Source organism: Mercenaria mercenaria, chromosome 16, assembly GCF_021730395.1.
Source record: "Mercenaria mercenaria strain notata chromosome 16, MADL_Memer_1, whole genome shotgun sequence".
Lineage (NCBI taxonomy): Eukaryota > Metazoa > Mollusca > Bivalvia > Venerida > Veneridae > Mercenaria > Mercenaria mercenaria.
The window spans coordinates 21,185,982-21,208,550 of record NC_069376.1 but is presented as its reverse complement, the minus strand read 5'-3'; the positions used below and the strand labels follow the sequence as shown (position 1 = coordinate 21,208,550).

At 35.0% G+C, this 22,569-nt stretch overlaps 1 long non-coding RNA gene across 1 annotated transcript; it reads right to left on the bottom strand.

The window, feature by feature from the left end:
* Positions 1 to 11,700: 11,700 nt before the first annotated feature.
* LOC128549527 (uncharacterized) lies at positions 11,701 to 22,569 on the bottom strand. Its single transcript, XR_008367776.1, has 2 exons — positions 14,597 to 22,569; positions 11,701 to 14,464 (listed from the first exon to the last, which is right to left on the bottom strand). It is a non-coding gene; the product is annotated as an uncharacterized LOC128549527 (long non-coding RNA).

Genomic DNA, 22,569 nt, shown 5'->3' with positions numbered 1-22,569 from the left:
AATGATAATATGTCTTTACAAAGTAGGAAGTGGTTCAAAATTAATAGGAATTCATAGATACACCTACTTTGAATCAACAACATTCAAGGAGGCGGAACAACTGCCAAATACAGGGACTGCTATTAAAACTAAAATGACATTTTAATAAACATGTACCCCCTCGATCATGAGTGAAGATTAGAATAGCCAATGAAATCCAAGAGACTGAACAAGGCGCAGTTTATTTTACTTTAGATGAAGGTTTTTGTTGTTTTAACATTTCATTAAAATGAAATGGGGCATTTTACAGGGTTATACCTTGAAAAGTCAGGGGAAAATGATTTTTTTCAAGGCCAGTAAATTGTCAGGGAAATCTTGATAATGGTCAGTGAAAAATGAAATTTTAGAGGTCAGGGAAAAATGAAATTCTGGGTCAATGTTTAAAATGTATAGTGGCTATGGCAGACTTCAAGCAGTATTTATGTCAGGTCAAGTGAAGTCAATTATTGTCACTGACTAATATCATCATTATAATGTTTACACTCAATCATATATTTTTGGTATTTGTTAATGAAAGTTTGTTACCATAATATTATATCTGAAACAAAATAAATATAAAAGAGTGGACTGTAGGCCAGGAGGCCAAAAAATATGTTCAGGAAAAAGCCGGTGAATATCATTTTCTCAACTAAGTGGCAACCCTGAACTATAAGTCGGTTATAGATCATTTATTGACATTCTAATGCATTGAGTTTTGCCTTCACTATGCTGTGCTCCGTTTCGGCAAACGTAATTGCATTAGAATGTGAATAAATGATCTATCACCTATACTTAAAATCAAAGACCAGTTTGACACTGGGTCATCTAGGGTCAAAACTAGGCCTTTAGATAAACTAATAGGAAAAGTAGAGGCTACATTTTTGTGCTCCACTTGTCCTTCAGTCCATCTGTACAAATTTGTGTCATGCATATCTCAAAAAATATTTGACCTAGAGTCCTCAAACCTCACAGGATTGTTATTCGGCACTGGAAGTTGTGCACCTGATGTTTTACTTGGGATCTCACAAAGCAAAACCAGACTTGTTCAAAAATATGCATATCTTTGTCAAAATACAATTCAGAGTTGCGGGAAATGCATCTTTCACCATGTTTTACCTACCTCTATAACTTGTTTAAAGTTTCAATTCAATATATGCATTATCTTTGGACTGCAAAACAACTCAAACATATGCCCCTTTTTAGACTTGAAAAATGCAGGCTAAGTTTTGCATGGAAATCTCCAAAACTATAAATGCAGATACTTAGTTAAAACTGAAATCACGCAAATGTTTGGTGTAATTGAATAAGATCACAGCATCAAGTCCAATAACTCTTACATGAATTGGACAATATACCTTCTCTTAAATAGAAAATCCATTTTACTAAAAAGCCTTTGAATAGTCGAGACAGCTCTTGTTATTGCACTTTTCTCTGAACATAAAGGTAAACCTTCATCAAAAATGTATGGTGGATGATTTCTGCCATTTTGTTCATGCTCTTCAAATGTGCCAACATGCAAGAACAAGGAACATGCTCATCAATACAATAAAAACCTTGTTGTTGTATTATCATTCTAATTAGAGATACATTATTTATCATATTGCTGTGTTACTTGTTGTTCTAGTGTGATGGCATGTTTGACACAAAACAATTTTAAATGACAAATAAGTGTGCCAATATAATAAATAAGGTTTTTGGCGTGCTAATTTTTTGTACTGGCATTTGGCACTCTTCAAACGCACCAAAATGACAAATTAGCATGCTAATACAACAATACAGTATTAATCGTATTGTTGCATTTCAAACTGGTCAACATGCCAGAACGAAACGGCAAAAAACGGTCACCATATGTAGGTCTATTCTCTTTCTTACCAACGTTGAATGATTCAACCATCAGATGAAAAAGTGCTATTTTAGAGGCTTTAAATTAACTAAAAAGTGTTTTAAGAAATTTGTATGCCAACCTCTTTTCTCACAGAGGTATGTATAAGCCTAAAGCTGTTCATGATTGTCTGATATTATATCTGAGATAACACAACCAAGCCTTTACCTGTATAATTTTTTCTTATTTAGCTGTGGAAGCCCCTTAAGTGCAATCAGGCAGAACCATTGATTAAATCTGAGAAAAGTTCATGTTTGATTGCTTCTGTTCTCAAGTTTGGTGAACTTTTATCGAGCACTTTTACAGATGTCATCTAATTTTTTTTCTTCTATTTTTAGTTCTTGTAGTGCAATAAGACAAAACAATTTGGAAAAACTGAGAAAGGTTATTCCCAGAACGCTACAGACCAAATTTGGTGAAGATCAATTAAGTGATTTATAAAGGTTTTTCTATGGTGGCTGATTTGTGCCATGTCACAGCACCGTTATGGCGCCCTAACAAACGTCACCTCGACAAACATTACACCACCAAAGTCATCTTTTCGCCCTCTGAAATGACATGTTAGTGTTAATGAAATCTGTGCCCCAACCCCTCACCCCTACCCCCAAACTCCTTTAATCCATCAATGAGTCCATCAATGACACAATGTATAACTTTTAAATAACCAGATCTTTTTTCATGTCATATAGATAGATAGAGGGCAATGGCACAAATCAGCTACAATAGGAAATAAAAATGATTTTTCTATGAGCATTAAAGTAACTGCTCTATAAGATCTGACATGAGCCTCGCTCAAGTCCCCTTCAGCAAAGTGTGACATTGACCTTTCAAATAGGGATTTTATGTTTGTTCACATGAGATGATAATCCACCTCACTGGGACAGGCTTAAATTATTTTCCCAGTGTATGACAAAGTTATAATTTGGACAAGAATTAGAAGAACAGGTGGGCGAGTAGACAGGCAGACGGGCGCACACATGCTTATTGTCCACTATCTATATTTCCTAAGATATATCATAACTATGAAAATATTCCTGCTTTATATCTCAAACTTGATTAATACCATCATCATTCTGGAAGGGTGCCATAATGACGTTTGGCGGGGAAGTGGGGGACATTCAGCATACTACATAACAATGTTTGTCATTGTGTCGACATGACAGAACGAATTAACAAAATGTCACAAATCAGCCACCCGTATTTTTCTTTTTTCAGCTCTGGTGGCTATTAAATGCACTTAAAAGAAACCATTAGAACAAATTTGAGAAAGGTCCATACATGGATGATTCTGACTTAAGTTTAGTGACTATTCATCAAATGGCTCCTGGGAAGTTGTTTAAAGGGAAAGGATAGCCTGACACTAACGCCTTTCATAACACTGAAAGAATTTGTAAAATTGAAAAAACTGTTGAAAAAGATATGGCAGTTTGAAATTTAAGAAAATGGCTGATGATGGAGGCAGTCATGTTAGAGTGTTTATGATGTAATTTACACACTGCTGAATTCTTTATCTAGCAAATATCCTTTTAAATATATGTTTCTTAAGTGTAAGATGTAAAACATGGTAATTTCTTTCATCATAGCTTGAAAAGGTAGAAAAATTGTTTTACAGAAATAAGTAAATACAGTTCAGATATGTATCTAGAAATTAAATAAATCCACCATTTTCTTTTTTGTTGCCATGGAAACAAGATGGCCACCAATTTGATCTAAATGCTCATAACTTTCTCATATTTAAGACGATTTTAAAAATTCTTTCATTTCTTTAAATGATTCAAGAAAATGTAGTAGATGGAATTAACATATTAGAATAACATTGCCTTCCCCTTCTATGTTTTAGCTCTTTGTGGGCATTAAGTGCAGTAGAACAAATTTTAGGAAAGCCTGTAGAAATATGCTTCTGACCATTTAGCAAACATCCATCAAGCTGTTCATGGGAAGAAGTTGTTTTATTTTTTTCACCTCTGGTAGCCATTAAGCTCAGTCAAGTAGAATCATTTGAACCAGCTTGAGAAAGGTTCATCCAAGAATGCTAAAGAGTTTGGTTAAGATCTATCAAAAAGTCCATGACAAGGTTTTTTAGCTCACCTGAGCATGAAGTGCATGAGGTCATCAGGTCAAATCAAAGAATAAGCTTGTTTACACTCTAGGGGCCACATTTTTATTCTATCTTCATAAAACTTGGTCAGAATGTTTTTTTATTATAAAGCCTTGGATGATTTTGAATCTGGGTCACATGGGGCCAAAAACTAGGTCACTAGGTCAAATCAGTGGAAAAGCTTGTATACACTCTAGAGGCCACTTCTTTGCTCCAATTTTCCCGAAACTTTGTCAGAATGCTTGTTTTCATGGAATCTTGGAAAAGCATGAATCTGGGTCATGTGGGGTCAAAATCTAGGTCACTAGGTCAAATAAAAGAAAATGCTTGTTTTCACTCAAGAGGCCACATTTTTGGTCCAATCTTAATGAAAATTGGTCAGAATATTTGTCTCCATGAAATCACTAGGTCAAACATGTTTATACTGTTATGGTGTGTTTCTCAGGTGGGTGACCTAGGACCATCTTGACCCTCTTGTCTATTCTTAGATCTCTCTGCTCATAAAATTTAATGTAATCAAGTGGAACCATATGAACAAACTTTAGACAGGTTCATGCTAGGATGCTACAGATAAAGTTTGGCCTGTTCTGACCGCTATTTTCAAAAGAAGATATTTAATTAAAAATATTTACCCCGATAAATAGACAAACTCAAATAGTCACACTCTACATATTATCCTAAATTAAATAGTCAAACTGTGAATATTCTTATATTATTATCTGATTATTATACCCAATTTATATAGCGCCCTTTTCATGATAAACACATTCAAAGGTGCTTTACATATAGCAAATGCAGCCACACAGGGCGCAAAATTCATCCCCTCTAGTACAGACACAGAGCGATCTGACCAGAGGGACAGAGTGAGATAAAGCCCCTTGAACAGATAGAGAGAAATCCTATTTTAGATACAAGCATGTCAGGCTAACTTAGCCTAGCTCTTTATGAATAGACAGTCTATTTTTTTTAACATGCCCGGTGTATAGCACCGATACACACAAAGCTGTCTTCCCTGGGAAGAACCAGTACAGGCCTTTTAGTTATGTGGGAGACACTCAAAAGCATCTCGGGAATTTCCAGTGCCTGGTCACCAGGATTGGAACCCCGGATCTCTGGATTGACAGTCAAGCGTGTAACCACTAGACTATCGGCCAACCTACTCCAATAGTCAAACTCTACATATTCCAATAGTCAAACTTCAACATCTCTAATAGTCAAACTCTACATATTCAAACAAACTCCAACATCTCTAATAGTCAAACTCTACATATTCTGACAGTCAAACTCTACATATTCTAATAGTCACACACTACATATTCAAATAGTCAAACTCTACCATCTCTAATACTGTGAAATCATTAATATTTGTGGGGGACTAATTTTCGTGGATTTCATGGTTGAGTCAACCCACAAAATTATCCCAACAAGGAAGTAAAATTCTCTTAAATATGTTATTTCATTATATGTTTAAAAGTTGAAATCCATGAATTCATATCTCCATGAAAAAGCAGTTTTGATCAAAACCACGAAATTTCAAGCCCAAGAAATTAAATGATTTTACAGTAGTCAAACTTCAACATCTCTAATAGTCAAACTATACATATTCTAATAGTCTCCAACATCTCTAATAGTCAAACTCTACATATTCAAATAGTCAAACTCTACATACTCTTATAGTCACACTCTACATATTCAAATAGTCAAACTCTACCATCTCTAATAGTCAAATTATACATATTCTAATAGTCAAACTCTACATATTCAAATAGTCAAACTCTAACATCTCTTAAATTCAAATTCCAACATCCCTAATAGTCAAACTCTACATATTCTAATAGTCAAACTCTATATATTCAAATAGTCAAACTCTACCATCTCTTAAATTCAAACTCCAACATCCCTAATAGTCAAACTCTACATATTCTAATAGTCAAACTCTACATAATCAAATAACCAAACTCTACATATTCTAATAGTCAAACTCTACATATTCTAATAGTCAAACTCTACATATTCAAATAACCAAACTCTACATATTCTAATAGTCAAACTCTACATATTCTAATAGTCAAACTCTACATAATCAAATATTCAAACTCTACATATTCTAATAGTCAAACTCTACATATTCAAATAGTCAAACTCTACATATTCAAATAGTCAAACTCTACCATCTCCTAAATTCAAACTCCAACATCCCTAATAGTCAAACTCTACATATTCTAATAGTCAACACACTCTAAACACTCCTCCTAAATCAAACTACAACAAAACCCTTAATATCAAGTCAAACTCTACATATTCTAATCGTCAAACTCTACCATCTCTTAAATTCAAACTCCAACATCCCTAATAGTCAAACTCTACATATTCTAATAGTCAAACTCTACATCTTTAAATTCAAATACACCCAAAACTCTACATATTCAAAAGTCAAACTCTACATTATTTCACCAATAGTCAAACTCTACAATTTATTCAAATACATTCTACAAACTTACTATCATCAATCTCTTTAAATATCAACACTCCAAACATCCACTAATAGTCAAACTCTACACATTCTAATAGTCAAACTCTACATATTCAAATAACCAAACTCTACTATCTCTTAAATTCAAACTCCAACATCCCTAATAGTCAAACTCTACATATTCTAATAGTCAAACTCAACATATTCAAATAGTCAAACTCTACCATCTCTTAAATTCAAACTCCAACATCCCTAATAGTCAAACTCTACATATTCTAATAGTCAAACTCTACATATTCAAATAACCAAACTCTACCATCTCTTAAATTCAAACTCCAACATCCCTAATAGTCAAACTCTACATATTCAAAAGGTCAAACTCTACATATTCAAATAGTCAAACTCTACCATCTCTTAAATTCAAACTCCAACATCCCTAATAGTCAAACTCTACATATTCTAATAGTCAAACTCTACATATTCAAACTCTACATATTCAAATAACCAAACAACTCTACATATTCAAATCGTCAAACTCTACCATCTCTTAAATTCAAACTCCAACATCCCTAATAGTCAAACTCTACACATTTTAATAGTCAAACTCTACATATTCAAATAGTCAAACTTTACCATCTCTTAAATTCAAACTCCAACATCCCTAATAGTCAAACTCTACATAATCTAATAGTCAAACTCTACATATTCAAATAACCAAACTCTACATATTCAAAAAGTCAAACTCTACATATTCAAATAGTCAAACTCTACATATTCTAATAGTCAAACTCTACATATTCAAATAGTCAAACTCTACATATTCAAATAACCAAACTCTACATAATCAAATAGTCAAACTCTACATATTCAAATCATCAAACTCTACCATCTCTTAAATTCAAACTCCAACATCCCTAATAGTCAAACTCTACACATTCTAATAGTCAAACTCTACATATTCAAATAGTCAAACTCTACCATCTCTTAAATTCAAACTCCAACATCCCTAATAGTCAAACTCTACATATTCTAATAGTCAAACTCTTCATATTCAAATAACCAAACTCTACATATTCAAAAAGTCAAACTCTACATATTCTAATAGTCAAACTCTACATATTCAAATAGTCAAACTCTGCATATTCAAATAACCAAACTCTACATAATCAAATAGTCAAACTCTACATATTCAAATCGTCAACCTCTACCATCTCCTAAATTCAAACTCCAACATTCCCAATAGTCAAACTGTACACATTCTAATAGTCAAACTCTACATATTCAAATAGTCATACTCTACATATTCAAATAACCAAACTCTACATATTCTAATAGTCAAACTCTACATAATCAAATAGTCAAACTCTACATATTCAAATAGTCAAACTCTACATATTCAGATAGTCAAACTCCATACATCGATCACAATAGTCAAACTCTACATATCTAACATCAAACTCTACATCTCTAATAGTCAAATTCAACATATTCTAATAGTCAAATCTACTACTCATCAAATAATATCTCTAAACTCCAACATCCTAATAGTCAAACTCTACATATTCTAATAGTCAAATCTACTATTCTAATGTCAAATTCTACCATCCTAATAGTCAAATTCTACATTCTAATAGTCAAATTCTACATCTTCAAATAAACCCAACTCTAATATTCAACAAAGTCAAACTCTACATACTCCAATAGTCAAACTCTACTTATTCTAATATTCAAACTCTACATTCTTAAATCAAACTTCAACATCCCAAAGTCAAACTCTACAATTCTAATAGTCAAATCTACATATTCAAATACAAACTCTACATCTCTAATAGTCAAACTCCAACATCCCTTAATAGTCAAACTCTCAATATTCTAATAGTCAAATTCAACATATTCAAATAGTCAAACTCTATCATCTCTTATAATTCAAACTCCAACTCCTTTAGTAGTCAAACTCTACATATTCTAATAGTCAAACTTCTAATATTCAAATATAACTAATCTCTTACAATCCCTCTTTAAATGTAAAACTCATCATCCCTAATAGTCAAATTCTACATATTCAAATAGGGCAAACTCTACTATCTCAAATAGTCAAACTCTACATCTCTTAAAGTCAAACTCCAAATCCTAAATAGTCAAATCTACATATTCAATAGTCAAACTCTACTATAGTCAAACTCAACATATTAAATATCAAACAACTCTACATATTCATATAGTCAAACTCTACATCTCTAAATTCAAACTCTATCATCTCTAATAGTCAAACTCTACATATTCAATAGTCAAATCTCTACATATTCAAATAGTCAAACTTACCATCTCTTAAGTCAAACTCCAACATTAATAGTCAAACTCTACATAATCTAATAGTCAAACTCTACATATTAAATTATCAAACTCTACATATTCAATAGTCAAACTCTAAATATGAAATAATAAAGTATCTCCACGGATATCTAAAGCCCCATACTTAACTGAAAGTTAAGACTATGCCATAACTGTCCCCATTATTGCAAACAACACCATAATGGTACAACAATCCTTGTCTATAAATCTTCATATGAAAGTCAGCAAACCTGCATATTTTAAAATCAAGCCTAAATTATAGTAATATCTGTACACATATCAATTTGTCAACTTATATTAAATGATTGCAAAACTTGTCTCTTATCATTCACAAGCCAAAATCGTATTTGGCCCTTAACCATATTCTAAAGCCAGATGACTCGTCCAGTTTTCAAAAGGAACAGATAATCTACAATTTTGCATATAAAGTCAAACAATTTTCTTATTGTCAAACCAATACAATATTCAAATAATCTGAACCATGCATATCTGCAATAAGAACCAAAAATTACCATAATCAAATAGTCAAACTTACATATTCAAAAACGTCACCCCTACATCTCCAAATTCAAACTCCAACATTCCCAATAGTCAAACTCTACACATTCTAATAGTCAAACTCTACATATTCAAATAGTCATACTCTACATATTCAAATAACCAAACTCTACATATTCTAATAGTCAAACTCTACATAATCAAATAGTCAAACTCTACATATTCAAATAGTCAAACTCTACATATTCAGATAGTCAAACTCTACCATCTCTTACAGTCAGACTCCAACATCCCTAATAGTCAAACTCTACATATTCTAACAGTCAAACTCTACATACTCTAATAGTCAAATTCAACATATTCTAATAGTCAAATTCTACATATTCAAATAGTCAAACTACATTATCTCTAATAGTCAAATTCCAACATCTCTAATAGTCAAACTCTACATATTCTAATAGTCAAGTTCTACATATTCTAATAGTCAAATTCTACCATCTCTAATAGTCAAATTCTACCATCTCTAATAGTCAAATTCTATCATCTCTAACATAAGTCAAACTCCAACGTCTTTAATAGTCTACATATTCTAATAGTCAAACTCTACATACTCCAGTAGTCAAACTCTACTTATTCTAATAATCAAACTCTACATATTCTTATAGTCAAACTTCAACATCTCCAAAAGTCAAACTCTACATATTGTACTAGTGAAATTCTATATATTCAAATAGTCAAACTCTATCATCTCTAATAGTCAAACTCCAACATCTTTAATAGTCAAACTCATCATATTCTAATAGTCAAATTCTACATATTCAAATAGTCAAACTCTATCATCTCTAATATAAGTCAAACTCCAACGTCTTTAGTAGTCAAACTCTACATATTCTAATAGTCAAATTCTAGATATTCAAATAGTCAAACTTTATCATCTCTAATAGTCAAACTCCAACATCTTTAATAGTAAAACTCATCATATTCTAATAGTCAAATTCTACATATTCAAATAGTCAAACTCTATCATCTCTAATATAAGTCAAACTCTATCATCTCTAATAGTCAAACTCTACATATTCAAATAGTCAAATTCTACATATTCAAATAGTCAAACTCTACCATCTCTTATAGTCAAACTCCAACATATTAAATAGTCAAACTCTACATATTCTTATAGTCAAACTCTATCATCTCTAATATAAGTCAAACTCTATCATCTCTAATAGTCAAACTCTACATATTCAAATAGTCAAATTCTACATATTCAAATAGTCAAACTCTACCATCTCTTATAGTCAAACTCCAACATATTAAATAGTCAAACTCTACATATTCTAATAGTCAAATTCTACATATTAAATTGTCAAACTCTACATATTCTAATAGTCAAACTCTAAAATATGAAATAATGAAAGTAATGACTACGCCACGGCGAGTACTAGAGCCCCCATTACTTGAACCTGAAAGTAATGACTATGCCACGGTGAGTACTAGAGTCCCCATTACTTGAACACCAACACCATGAAGGGTACAACAATCCTTCTTGTTCTATGAACATCTTGTTCTATGAACAGTCAAGCTAAAACTGGGCATAATTTTGGCAAAATACAAGCTAAAGTTATGTAACTTATCCTGTGAAGTCTAATACAAGTTGTGTGCAAGTTTGATTAAAGTTGATTGCAAAATGTGGTCTCTATCGTGTTCACAAGCCAAAAATAGCGTATTTTGGCCCTTTAAGGGGCCATAACTCTGGAAGCCATGATGGGATCCGGCCAGTTTTCAAAAGGAATCGAGATATTATGCCAGTACAAGTTGTGTGCAAGTTTTATTAAAGTCGATTACAAAATGTTGTCTCTATCGTGTTCACAAGCCAAAAATAGCAAATTTTGGCCCTTTAAGGGGCCATAACTCTGGAACCCATGATGGGATCTGGCCAGTTTATGAAAGGAACCAAGATATTATGCCAACATAAGTTGTGTGCAAGTTTGATTAAAACTGATTGCAAAATGTGGTCTCTATCGTGTTCACAAGAAATTGTGAACGGACGACAGACGACGGACAAAATGTGATCACAAAAGCTCACCGTCACTATGTGACAGGTGAGCTAAAAATGGGGAGAGTCTTTTTTTTTTCAAAAGCAATGTCTAGTTGATAGGGTGTTTAGTGGGGGGAGGGGGGGATATCAGCCTCTCCTGTACTTATACACTGTAATCGTGTGTAATTAAATCTGTTTTATCTATGTAAACACTTTGCCATATTTTCTATCACATTAGGTCATTACCTCTCAGTTGACCATTATCCAGATATATCAATATTTGTTGGCCCTTAATGACAAAACTTTTAACTTCTTACTACATTTCTATTAGTAACACTAAACAGTTTTCTTTTATAATATTTATTTTCTTTGTTTTACACACTGATTTTTTTCTTTCAATATAATCAGTACATTCAATGTACACATTATGCAACAATATGTTAAAACATTCAATAACATAACAATATGAACAATTAAGCGATAACAAATACTTTAATAATAGAGCTTCCATCAACCAATCATTAAAGCTATCCCAGAAATCAACTGTGCAACATGTACATTCATTACAAAACAATTTCTTACTGATGAATTTATCTAAAAAGGCAGTGCCTTCCCTCCAACATAGACCATCTAAATATAGTGACTGGAAATGAACAATATTTACAGTAGTGAACTGTTACACTCCTCTAAAAGCAGGTAACAGTCATTATACAGCACTGATAATAGTTTTTACATATAAATGTTCTATAAACAATACAGCCTTTACTTCACTAATAAATAAAGGGACTGAAAATATAACACATTAAATGTACTTGCTTCAACTCAGATTCTCTATTTCATCTTTGCCTGAACTACTTTCATTGATATTCAAGATCCTGCAGATCTTTTGTTTCAGAAGTCTAGTCATTTCTGGCTAAAAAAAGACAAAAGAGCCATGACAGAGCCCTGCATTGCATACAAGAGTTCCAAATATACAAATATATCTTTAGCTCTGGCAGATCCCAAAAGGGGCCAACCAGAACCATGTTAATAAACTTGAAAAAGGTCCATACAAGAATGCAAAGACCAAGTTTGATGAAGATCAATCAAATACTTCATGAGAAGTAGTTGTTTAAAGGGTTGTTTCTATTTTTAGCTCTGGTGGTTCATGGACTGGGCCAAGTGGAACCATTTTTGTCTTGGTGGCCTCAAAAAAGGCCAAGCCGACTTATTTATATAATTTGACAGAGGTGCTGCAGGCCAAGTTTTGTGAAGATCTAGCAAAGTTTGGTTATCATCTGAAAATAAGTGTTTTAAAGGTATTTTTATATTTAGCTCTTGCATGTGGTTAGAAAAATCATTGCAGGACCTTCATTGCCCCAGTAACAGCCCAAGACCTGACTTCATTGCCCCAGTAACAGCACAAGACCTGACTTCACTGCCCCAGTAACAGTTCAAGACCTGACTTCATTGCCCCGGTAACTGCCCAAGACCTGACTTCATTGCCCCAGTAACAGCCCAAGACTTGACTTCATTGCCCCAGTGACAGCCTAAGATCTGACTTTACTGTCCCAATAGCAGCCTTAGACCCAGACTTCATTGCTCCAGTGACAGCTTAAGATCTGACTTCACTGCTCCAATGACAGCCCAAGACCTGACTTCATTGCCCTACTGACAGCTCAAAAGCTGACTTCACTGCCCCAGTGACAGCCTAAGATCTGACTTTGCTGTCCCAATAGTAGCCTTAGACCTTACTTTACTGCCCCAATATCTGACTTCAAAGACAGCCCAAGACCGGACTTCATTGCCCCACCGACAGCTCAAAAACTGACTTCATTGCCCTAGTGACAGCCTAAGATTTGACTTTACTGCCCCAATGACAGCCCAAGACCTGACTTCATTGCCCTACTGACAGCTCAAAAGCAGACTTCATTGCCCCAGTGACAGCTCAAATGCAGACTTCATTGCCCCTGTGACAGCCTAAGATTTGACTTTACTGCCCCAATGTCAGGCTAAGACCTGACTTCTTTGCCCCATTGACAGCCTAAGATCTGATTTTACTGTCCCAATAGTAGCCTTAGACCTGAATTTATTGCCCCAGTGACAGCCTAAGATCTGACTTTACTGCCCCAATAGTAGCCTTTGACCTTACTTGATTGCTCCTGTGACAGTAATTGATCTCACAATATGCTCCTTTGACAGCCCTTGACTTTACTTTTTGCTCCTCTGACAACCCAAAACCTGACTTGTTGCCCCTGTGGAAGCAGACTCATTTAAGTAATGAGGACATTTCACTGAGACAGCTTTGGTTTAGGTGAGTTGATCTTTTTGAATTTTTGCTTTGTCATTTGTAAGATTGAAATTTCTGATTAAAATGCAAGTCAAATTAAAACAAGAGCTTGTTGAACATGAAATGCCCCCCTTGATGTATTCAGTAATAGCACAAGAAACAGAACTTATTTGGTCACTGTACACAAAAAGTTCTATTGTTCTGGGTCAATGTGGCCTTGACCTTTGACCTATTGACCTCAAAATCAATAGGGGTCATCTGTTGATCAAGATCTACCTCCCTATGAAGTTTCGTGATCCTAGGCCCACGCGTTCTCAAGTTATCATCTGGAAAGTGTATAACTATTCTGGGTCAATGTTACCTTGACCTTTGGCCTACTCAACTCAAAATCAACAGGGGTCATCTGCTGGTCATAACCAACCTCCCTTTCATGATCCTAGGCCCAAGCGCTCATCCAGAAACCGTTCAACTGTTCTGGGTCACTGTGATCTTGACCTTTGATCAACTGAAGTAAGTATCAATAGGGGTTATCTGCTGATCACAATCAACTTTCCTATCAAGTTTCATGATCCTAGGCCCATGCGTTCTCAAGTTATCATCCTGAAATGGTTTAATTGTTCCAGGTTAATGTGGCCTTGACCTTTGAGCTACTGGCATCAAAATCATTAGGGGTAATCTGCCGATCATGATCACTTTTCCTATCAAGTTTCGTGATCCTAGGCCCATGCGTTCTCAAGTAATCGTCCTGAAATGGTCCAATTCTTCCAGGTCAAACTGGCCTTGACCTTTGACCTACTGGCATCAAAATCAATAGGGGTCATCTGCTGGTCATGACCAACCTCCCTATTAACATTCATGATCCTAGGCCAAGCGTTCTTGAGTATGTGGAAACGTTATGTTCTGGGTCACTGTGACCTGACCTTTGACTACTGACTCTAATCAATAGGGGTCATCTGCTGGTCATGACCAACCTCCCTATCAACATTCATGAACCTAGGCCCAAGCATTCTTGAGTTATCATCTGGAAACCATTTAACTGTTCCGGGTCACTGTGACCTTGACCTACTGATCTCAAAATCAATAGGGGTCATCTGCTGGGTATGGCCAACCTCCCTATCAACTTTCATGATCCTAGGCCACAGCGTTCTTGAGTTATCATCCTGAAACAGATTGGTCTACCTACCGACCGACAGACAGACATCTGCATAACAATATACCCCTCCTTCTTTGAAGGGGGGAATTAAAAATTATACATTTTAAAGCTTAAATTTTAAGCCCAGGGTCCAGTTGTTCAAAACTTTAACAGGCAATTAAGCTAATGGTCAATTTACTTTTAGGATTATATTCAGACTGTTTAGAAAACTTAGAAAAGCAAATTTATGAGTTATCATGAACACAAACAAGAGGACCATGATGGTCCTGAATCGCTCACCTCTTCCCACATGACCCAGTTTTGAGTATGACGTCGTTTTTTTCTATTATTTGACATAGTGACCTAGTTTTTGAGCTCATGTGACCCAATTTTGAACTTGACCTAGATATTATCAAGATAAAAATTCTGACCAATTTTCATGAAAATCCGTTGAAAAATATGGTCTCTAGAGAGGTCACAAGGTTTTTCTATTATTTGACCTATTGACCTAGTTTTCAAAGGTACGTGACCCTGTTTCGAACTTGACCTAGATATCATCAAGGTGAACATTCTCGCTAATTTTCATGAAGATCTCGTGAAAAATATGGCCTCTAGAGAGGTCACAAGGTTTATCTATTTTTATACCTACTGGCCTAGTTTTTGACCGCATGTGACCCAGTTTCGATACTGACCTAGATATCATCAAGGTGAACATTCAGATTAATTTTCATGAAGATCCATTGAAAAATATGGCCTCTAGAGAGGTCAAAAGATTTAAAAAAATTTAAGACCTACCGACCTAGTTTTTGACCGCAGATGACCCAGTTTCAAACTTGACCTAGATATCATCAAGATGAACATTCAGACCAACTTTCATACAGATTCCATGAAAAGTATGGCCTCTAGAGAGGTCACAAGGTTTTTTTATTATTTGACCCAATGACCTAGTTTTTTAAGGCACGTGACCCAGTTTCAAACTTGACCTAGATATCATCAAGGTGAACATTCTGACCAATTTTCATGAAGATCAATTCAAGGGTATGGCCTCTAGAGAGGTCACAAGGTTTTCCTATTTCAAGACCTACTGATATAGTTTTTGATCGCAGTTGACCCAGTTTCAAACTTGACCTATATATCATCAAGATAAACATTCAGACCAACTTTCATACAGATCCCATGAAAAATATGGCCTCTAGAGAGGTCACAACATTTTTTCATTATTTGACCTACTGACCTACTTTTTGAAGGCACGTGACCCAGTTTCAAACTTGACCTAGATATCATCAAGATGAACATTCTGACCAATTTTTATGGAAATCCATTCACAAGTATGGCCTCTAGAGAGGTCACAAGGTTTTTCTATTTTTAGACCTACTGACCTAGTTTTTGACCGCACACGACCCTGTTTCGAACTTGACCTAGATATCATCAAGATGAACATTCAGACCAACTTTCATACAGATCCCATGAAAAATATGGTCTTTAGAGAGGTCACAAGGTTTTTCTATTATTTGACCTACTGACCTAGTTTTTGACGGCACATGACCCATTTTCGAACTTGACCTAGATATCATCAAGATGAACATTCAGACCAACTTTCATACAGATCCCATGAAAAATATGGCCTCTAGAGAGGTCACAAGGTTTTTCTATTATTTGACCTACTGACCTAGTTTTTGGCGGCACGTGACCCAATTTCAAACCTGATCTAGATATCATCAAGGTGAACGTTCTGACCTATTTTCATGAAGATCTTGTGGAATATATGGCCTCTAGAGAGGTCACAAAGTTTTTCTATTTTTAGACCTACTGACCTAGTTTTTGAAGGCACGTGACCCAGTTTCGAACTTGACCTAGATATCATCAAGGTGAACGTTCTGACCTATTTTCATGAAGATCTTGTGAAATATATGGCCTCTAGAGAGGTCACAAGGTTTTTCTATTTTTAGAGCTACTGACCTAGTTTTTGATGGCACGTGACCCAATTTCGAACTTGACCTAGATATCATCAAGATGAACATTCTGACCAATTTTCATAAAGATCCCACAAAAAATGTGACCTCTAGAGTGGTCACAAGCAAAAGTTTACGGACGGACGGACGGACGTACGCACGGACGACGGACGCTGCGTGATCACAAAAGCTCACCTTGTCACTATGTGACAGGTGAGCTAAAAATGTCTCTGCAGTAAAATTAAAACACCGTACTAGTGTTTGCTACTATAACATTAGAATTTTGAATCAAAATTTAACAGGCAATTAGTTTAACAGTCTGTTAAAGTTTCAAACAACTGGGCCCCAACTCTCTGTAAATCAAGTTGTTGTTTTTCCACAGGAAAAATTTCATCATTTGCAATAGAGAATTACACTCAACATAAATTAATATAATAACAAAGTTCTATAACACCACAATAGTCTGAATATTAAGTAAAATTAAAATATGAAACCCAATGATATATTAAACACAACAAAAACTTAACAAGTATCTCAATTTCTACAACCTTATTCTACTATACACAATTTATCATATCTACATAAACAGTGTTCAGTTTTATACAAGTAACACACATTCTTTTTTATTTTCTTTATTATACATCTCTCCTTTACAATTTAATGATCATTAATGCCCTTTCTTTGACAATTAAAGTAGTTCTGCACGTTTGATTAACAGAAGTGATGGCATAACATCATTTATCCAGAAAACGTAGAATCAGGCCTGGATTCAGCATACAGAAATAAAAATCATTTTATGAACTAGAGATGCTTTTGAGAAAAGCGAATGTCTCCCACAACTGCCTAATCATCTAAATAGCAAGTCAGTCTTTATATACTGTTTACTCACTACAATTCAAGGGCCAGAACTCCAAAATGCCTTAACCGATATGGCTCATTATTGAACTTGTCTGAGGTCTTATGGTCAAACACATTTTACTCAAGTTTGGTGAAGATCGGATTGAGAAATGTTCCACTTAGAGTGCGGACAAGAGTAAAAAGGCCGATTTTTCAGTAATTCAAGGGCCGTAACTCCAAAATGCCTGGACTGATTTGGCTAGTTATCGAACTTTACCGAGGTCTCATGGTCAAACACATTTTGTTCAAGTTTGGTGAAGATTGGATGAGAAATGTTCAACTCAGTGTGGACAAGAGTAAAAAGGCCGATTTTTAGTAATTCAAGGGCCATAACTCAAATACGCCTAGACCGATTTGGCTAGTTATCGAACTTGGCCGAGGTCTTATGGTCGAACACATTTTGTTTAAGTTTGGCGAAAATCGGAGAAATGTACGACTTAGGGTGCGGACAAACTTGTGACAGACACACACACACACAGACAGACACACACACAGACTGGAGTAAATCAATATAAGTGAGTAAATTTATTACAATCATTATGGCAGTGTTAAAATTTGATATTAAAACATCTGACACATTAATTCAAAATAATTCCTGAATTGAACGGTTCATTTTAATCATGGTCAAATATCTCAAAAATAAACACACAGACCTATACATTTTATTTCACCATATTATAGGCCATTATGTTTATTTATAATCTTAAGAGTTTAATCAAATTCTATATTGCAGAAAAAAAATTGATCTGAACGTGCAGAACTACCTTAATGGACTAAATCTCCAAATCATTCAAAATTAAACAGTTCATTTGAAAAAAGGTCCCCTCCTGATATTGCAACTGAAGCTTTAAATTATGTGGGAATATATATCAGCACTATTTGTCCAGGTATATAACCAAGTTGGAGTTGTCCTTAACTTATTACATTATATTGTGTAGAAGTCCAGGTATACAAGCAAGTCTGAGTCATTTACTTAATACAGTAGAGCTTGTAATTTGTCCAGGTATAAAAGCAAGTCGCCATTATCCTACTACAGTAGAGTGTGTATTTGTCCAGGTATAAAAGCAAGTTGCCATTATCCTACTACAGTAGAGTGTGTAATTTGTCCAGGTATAAAAGCAAGTCGCCATTATCCTACTACAGTAGAGTGTGTAATTTGTCCAGGTATAAAAGCAAGTCCCCATTATTCTACTACAGTAGAGCTTGTAATTTGTCCAGGTATAAAAGCAAGTCACCATTATCCTAATACAGTAGAGTGTGTATTTGTCCAGGTATAAAAGCAAGTCGCCATTATCCTACTACAGTAGAGTGTGTAATTTGTCCAGGTATAAAAGCAAGTCCCCATTATTCTACTACAGTAGAGTGTGTTAATTGTCCAGGTATAGTCGTCATAACTTACTACAGAAGTGTGTAATTTGTCCAGGTACACATATACGGTAGTCCTCATTAACTTACTACAGTAAAGTGTGTAATTTGTCCTGGTACTCATATAAAACAGTCATTAACTTACTACAGTAAAGTGTGTAATTTGCCCTGATATAAAGCAATTAGGAGTCACCTTAAACTTAATACAATAGTGTAATTTGTGCAGGTATATTAGCAATCAATATGTCAATGTATAAATATGTGTCACCTTTAATTCATTACAGTTCAGTGCATCTTTGTCCAGCGTATATAAGCAGTTATGAGTCACCTTTAATTCATTAGAGTTCAGTGTGTCTTTGTCCAGTGTATATAAGCAGTTATGAGTCACCTTTAATTCATTAGAGTTCAGTGTGTCTTTGTCCAGTGTATATAAGCAGTTATGAGTCACCTTTAGTTCATTACAGTTCAGTGCGTCTTTAACCAGTGTATATAAGCAGTTATGAGTCACCTTTAATTCATTACAGTACAGTGGTCTTTGTCCAGTGTATAAAAGCAGTTATGAGCTGCCTTAATTCATTACAGTACAGTGCGTCTTTGTCCAGTGTATATAAGCAGTTATGAGCTGCCTTTAATACATTGTGTATTTGTCAGATATGTAAGCAAACATCAGTTGCCTTAAACTTACAACAGTACAATTGGTATTTAGTCAGGTATGTACCCGGCTGTGCATATTCCAGAGTGACTGTGGAAAAACTGTGGACAAATGCAAAACTTCCATGAAAAGTATGGAAAAAGTCACCTGTTATATAACATGTCCAGAGTGATTGCAAATATTTTCCATGGACATCTCTGGAAATTACTCTGGACATCTTTCAACATGTTCATGGAATGTTCACGGACACTGCGGAAATGTAGCACTTAGAAAATTTTCTGAGGGATTTTAAACACATCAGAAAACAATTAGCATCAGACTGGGAATACCATGTGATCAAGTTCAGCCAATTAGATCAACTGGTCCTACAAAGAAGAATTTTCTTAGAATGCTAAAGTAACTAAAAGCTTCACAAAGATTTTATAAATAATATGCAGATTTAGAACAGATGACTTTAGATACTTTCTTTGAATGATTTCATCATTATTTTAGTGTAACTTATCTTTGTTCACAAGTATGTATATGCTTAAAAATATTCTAATCAGTCACTTTTAACTGGCAAAGATTCATTCTCCTTGTTCATATAATCACATAATGTTTGAAACTGCAAAAGTGATCACATGCAATAAAATTATATTGCTTGTACTAAAGTGTTATTGCTCAATCGCAAAAAAGTGTAATTAATCACGTTTTGCTATTGAATAATACTGTCAGTACATCTTCCTGGACCATTCCGGAAAATTGTCCACTGATGTTCATGGAATAACTTCGAAAAATTGTTCACAGACGTCCGTGGGATCACTCCGCAAAATTGTCAATGGAAAGTACTCTGGAAATCCCTGGACATTTTTCCACAGTTTTCCGCAGTATTCCATATCCAACTCTGGAAAGTTTGTCAGAATATTTCGGAGTCTGGACTTCCGTGGAAATTCATAGACATTCCATGGAAAACTCTGGAATTTTCTCAGCCGGGTAAGCATCTATCAGTCTACGATTTCTTTTGGGCACCATGTCCATGGAAAATCGTGCGTTGGCTACATTATCAGTACGCGGCCTCCTAACAATGCCTGTGGGGTGATTGTGCAATGCCACATGCGACATGTCTATAGGCTACGGGCTTACAATTTTGCTGCGAGGCCCGTAATCTGTAATTCATTTATTTTTTTAGGTTTTACGGCGCACCAACACAGTATAGGTTATATGGTGCCAAACAGGACTACAAATTTTGGTTTATCATAAACAAGAACTGTCTGAGGACAGCAACGCTCGACTATTTAACAGCCTTGTCGCTTGAATGAATAAGAAAGTCGAAAAAGGGGCATAATTTAGTAAAAAAGTACAAGAGATCACAGAGTGATCTTGGCGCCCACCAATGTGCCATTTTTGAGTGTTCCAAATTTCAAGACTTATTGACTACCTCGAGGTCAAAGTTTCATTTCCGTACACAACACTGTGCATGTGGTCCAAATTCAAAAGCTGTAGCTTGAGAAATGTGAAAGTAGGTCACTAGGTCAATGTCAAGGTCAAAGTTTGTTTCAGTACACAATCCTATGCATGTGGTCTAAATTTGAAGCCTATAGCTACAGAAATGTGAAAGTAGTTCACTAGGTCAATCTTAAGGTCAAAGTTCATTTCGGTACACAAAACTATGCAAGTGGTCCAAATTTGAAGGCTGTAGCTTGAGAAATGTAAAAGTAGGTCACTAGGTCAAAATCAAGGTCAAATTCTATTTCGGAAAACAAAACTATGCATGTGGTCCAAATTTGAAGCCTGTACCTTCAAAAATGTGAAAGTAGATCACTAGGTCAATGTAAAGGTCAAAGTACATTTCGGTACACAAAACTATGCATGTGGTCCAAATTTGAAGGCTATAGCTTGAGAAATGTAAAAGTAGGTCACTAGGTCAAAATCAAGGTCAAATTTTATTTCAGAATACAAAACTATGCATGTGTTCCAAATTTGAAGCCTGTACCTTAAAAATGTGAAAGTAGGTCACTAGGTCAATGTAAAGGTCAACATTCATTTCGGTACACAAAACTATGCAAGTGGTCCAAATTTGAAGGCTGTAGCTTGAGAAATGTAAAAGTAGGTCACTAGGTCAAAATCAAGGTCAAATTTTATTTCAGAATACAAAACTATGCATGTGGTCCAAATCTGAAGCCTGTACCTTAAAAATGTAAAAGTAGGTCACTAGGTCAATGTAAAGGTCAAAGTTCATTTCGGTACACAAAACTATGCAAGTGGTCCAGATTTGAAGGCTGTAGCTTGAGCAATGTAAAAGTAGGTCACTAGGTCAAAATCATGGTCAAATTTTATTTCGGAATACAAAACTATGCATGTGGTCCAAATTTGAAGCCTGTACCTTAAAAATGTGAAAGTAGGTCACTAGGTCAATGTGAAGGGCAAAGTTTTTTTCGGCACACAAAACTATGCAAGTGGTCCAAATTTGAAGGCTGTAGCTTGAGAAATGTGAAAGTAGGTCACTAGGGCAAAATCAATGTCAAATTTCATTTTGAAACACGGAACTATGCATATGGTCCAAATTTGACGCCTGTACCTTCAAAAATGTGAAAGTAGGTCACTAGGTCAAAATCAAGGTCAAAGTTTTTTCCAGTGCACAAAACTATGCATGTGGCCAAATTTGAAGGCTGTAGCTACAGAAATGTGAAAGTAGGTCACTAGGTCAAAATCAAGGTCAACTCATGTCAAGGTTCATCTTGCCACTCAAAAATATACAAGTGGTCCAAATTTTAAGGCTGTAGCTACAGAAATGTGAAAGTAGGTCACTAGGTCAAAATCAAAGTCAACTTGTGTCAAGGTTCATCTTGCCACTCAAAAATATACATGTGGTCCAAATTTGAATGTTTTAGTTATTGACAAGAACATTTTAAAAGCTTTTCCCTATATAAGTCTATATGAACCATGTGACCCCCGGGGCGGGCCATT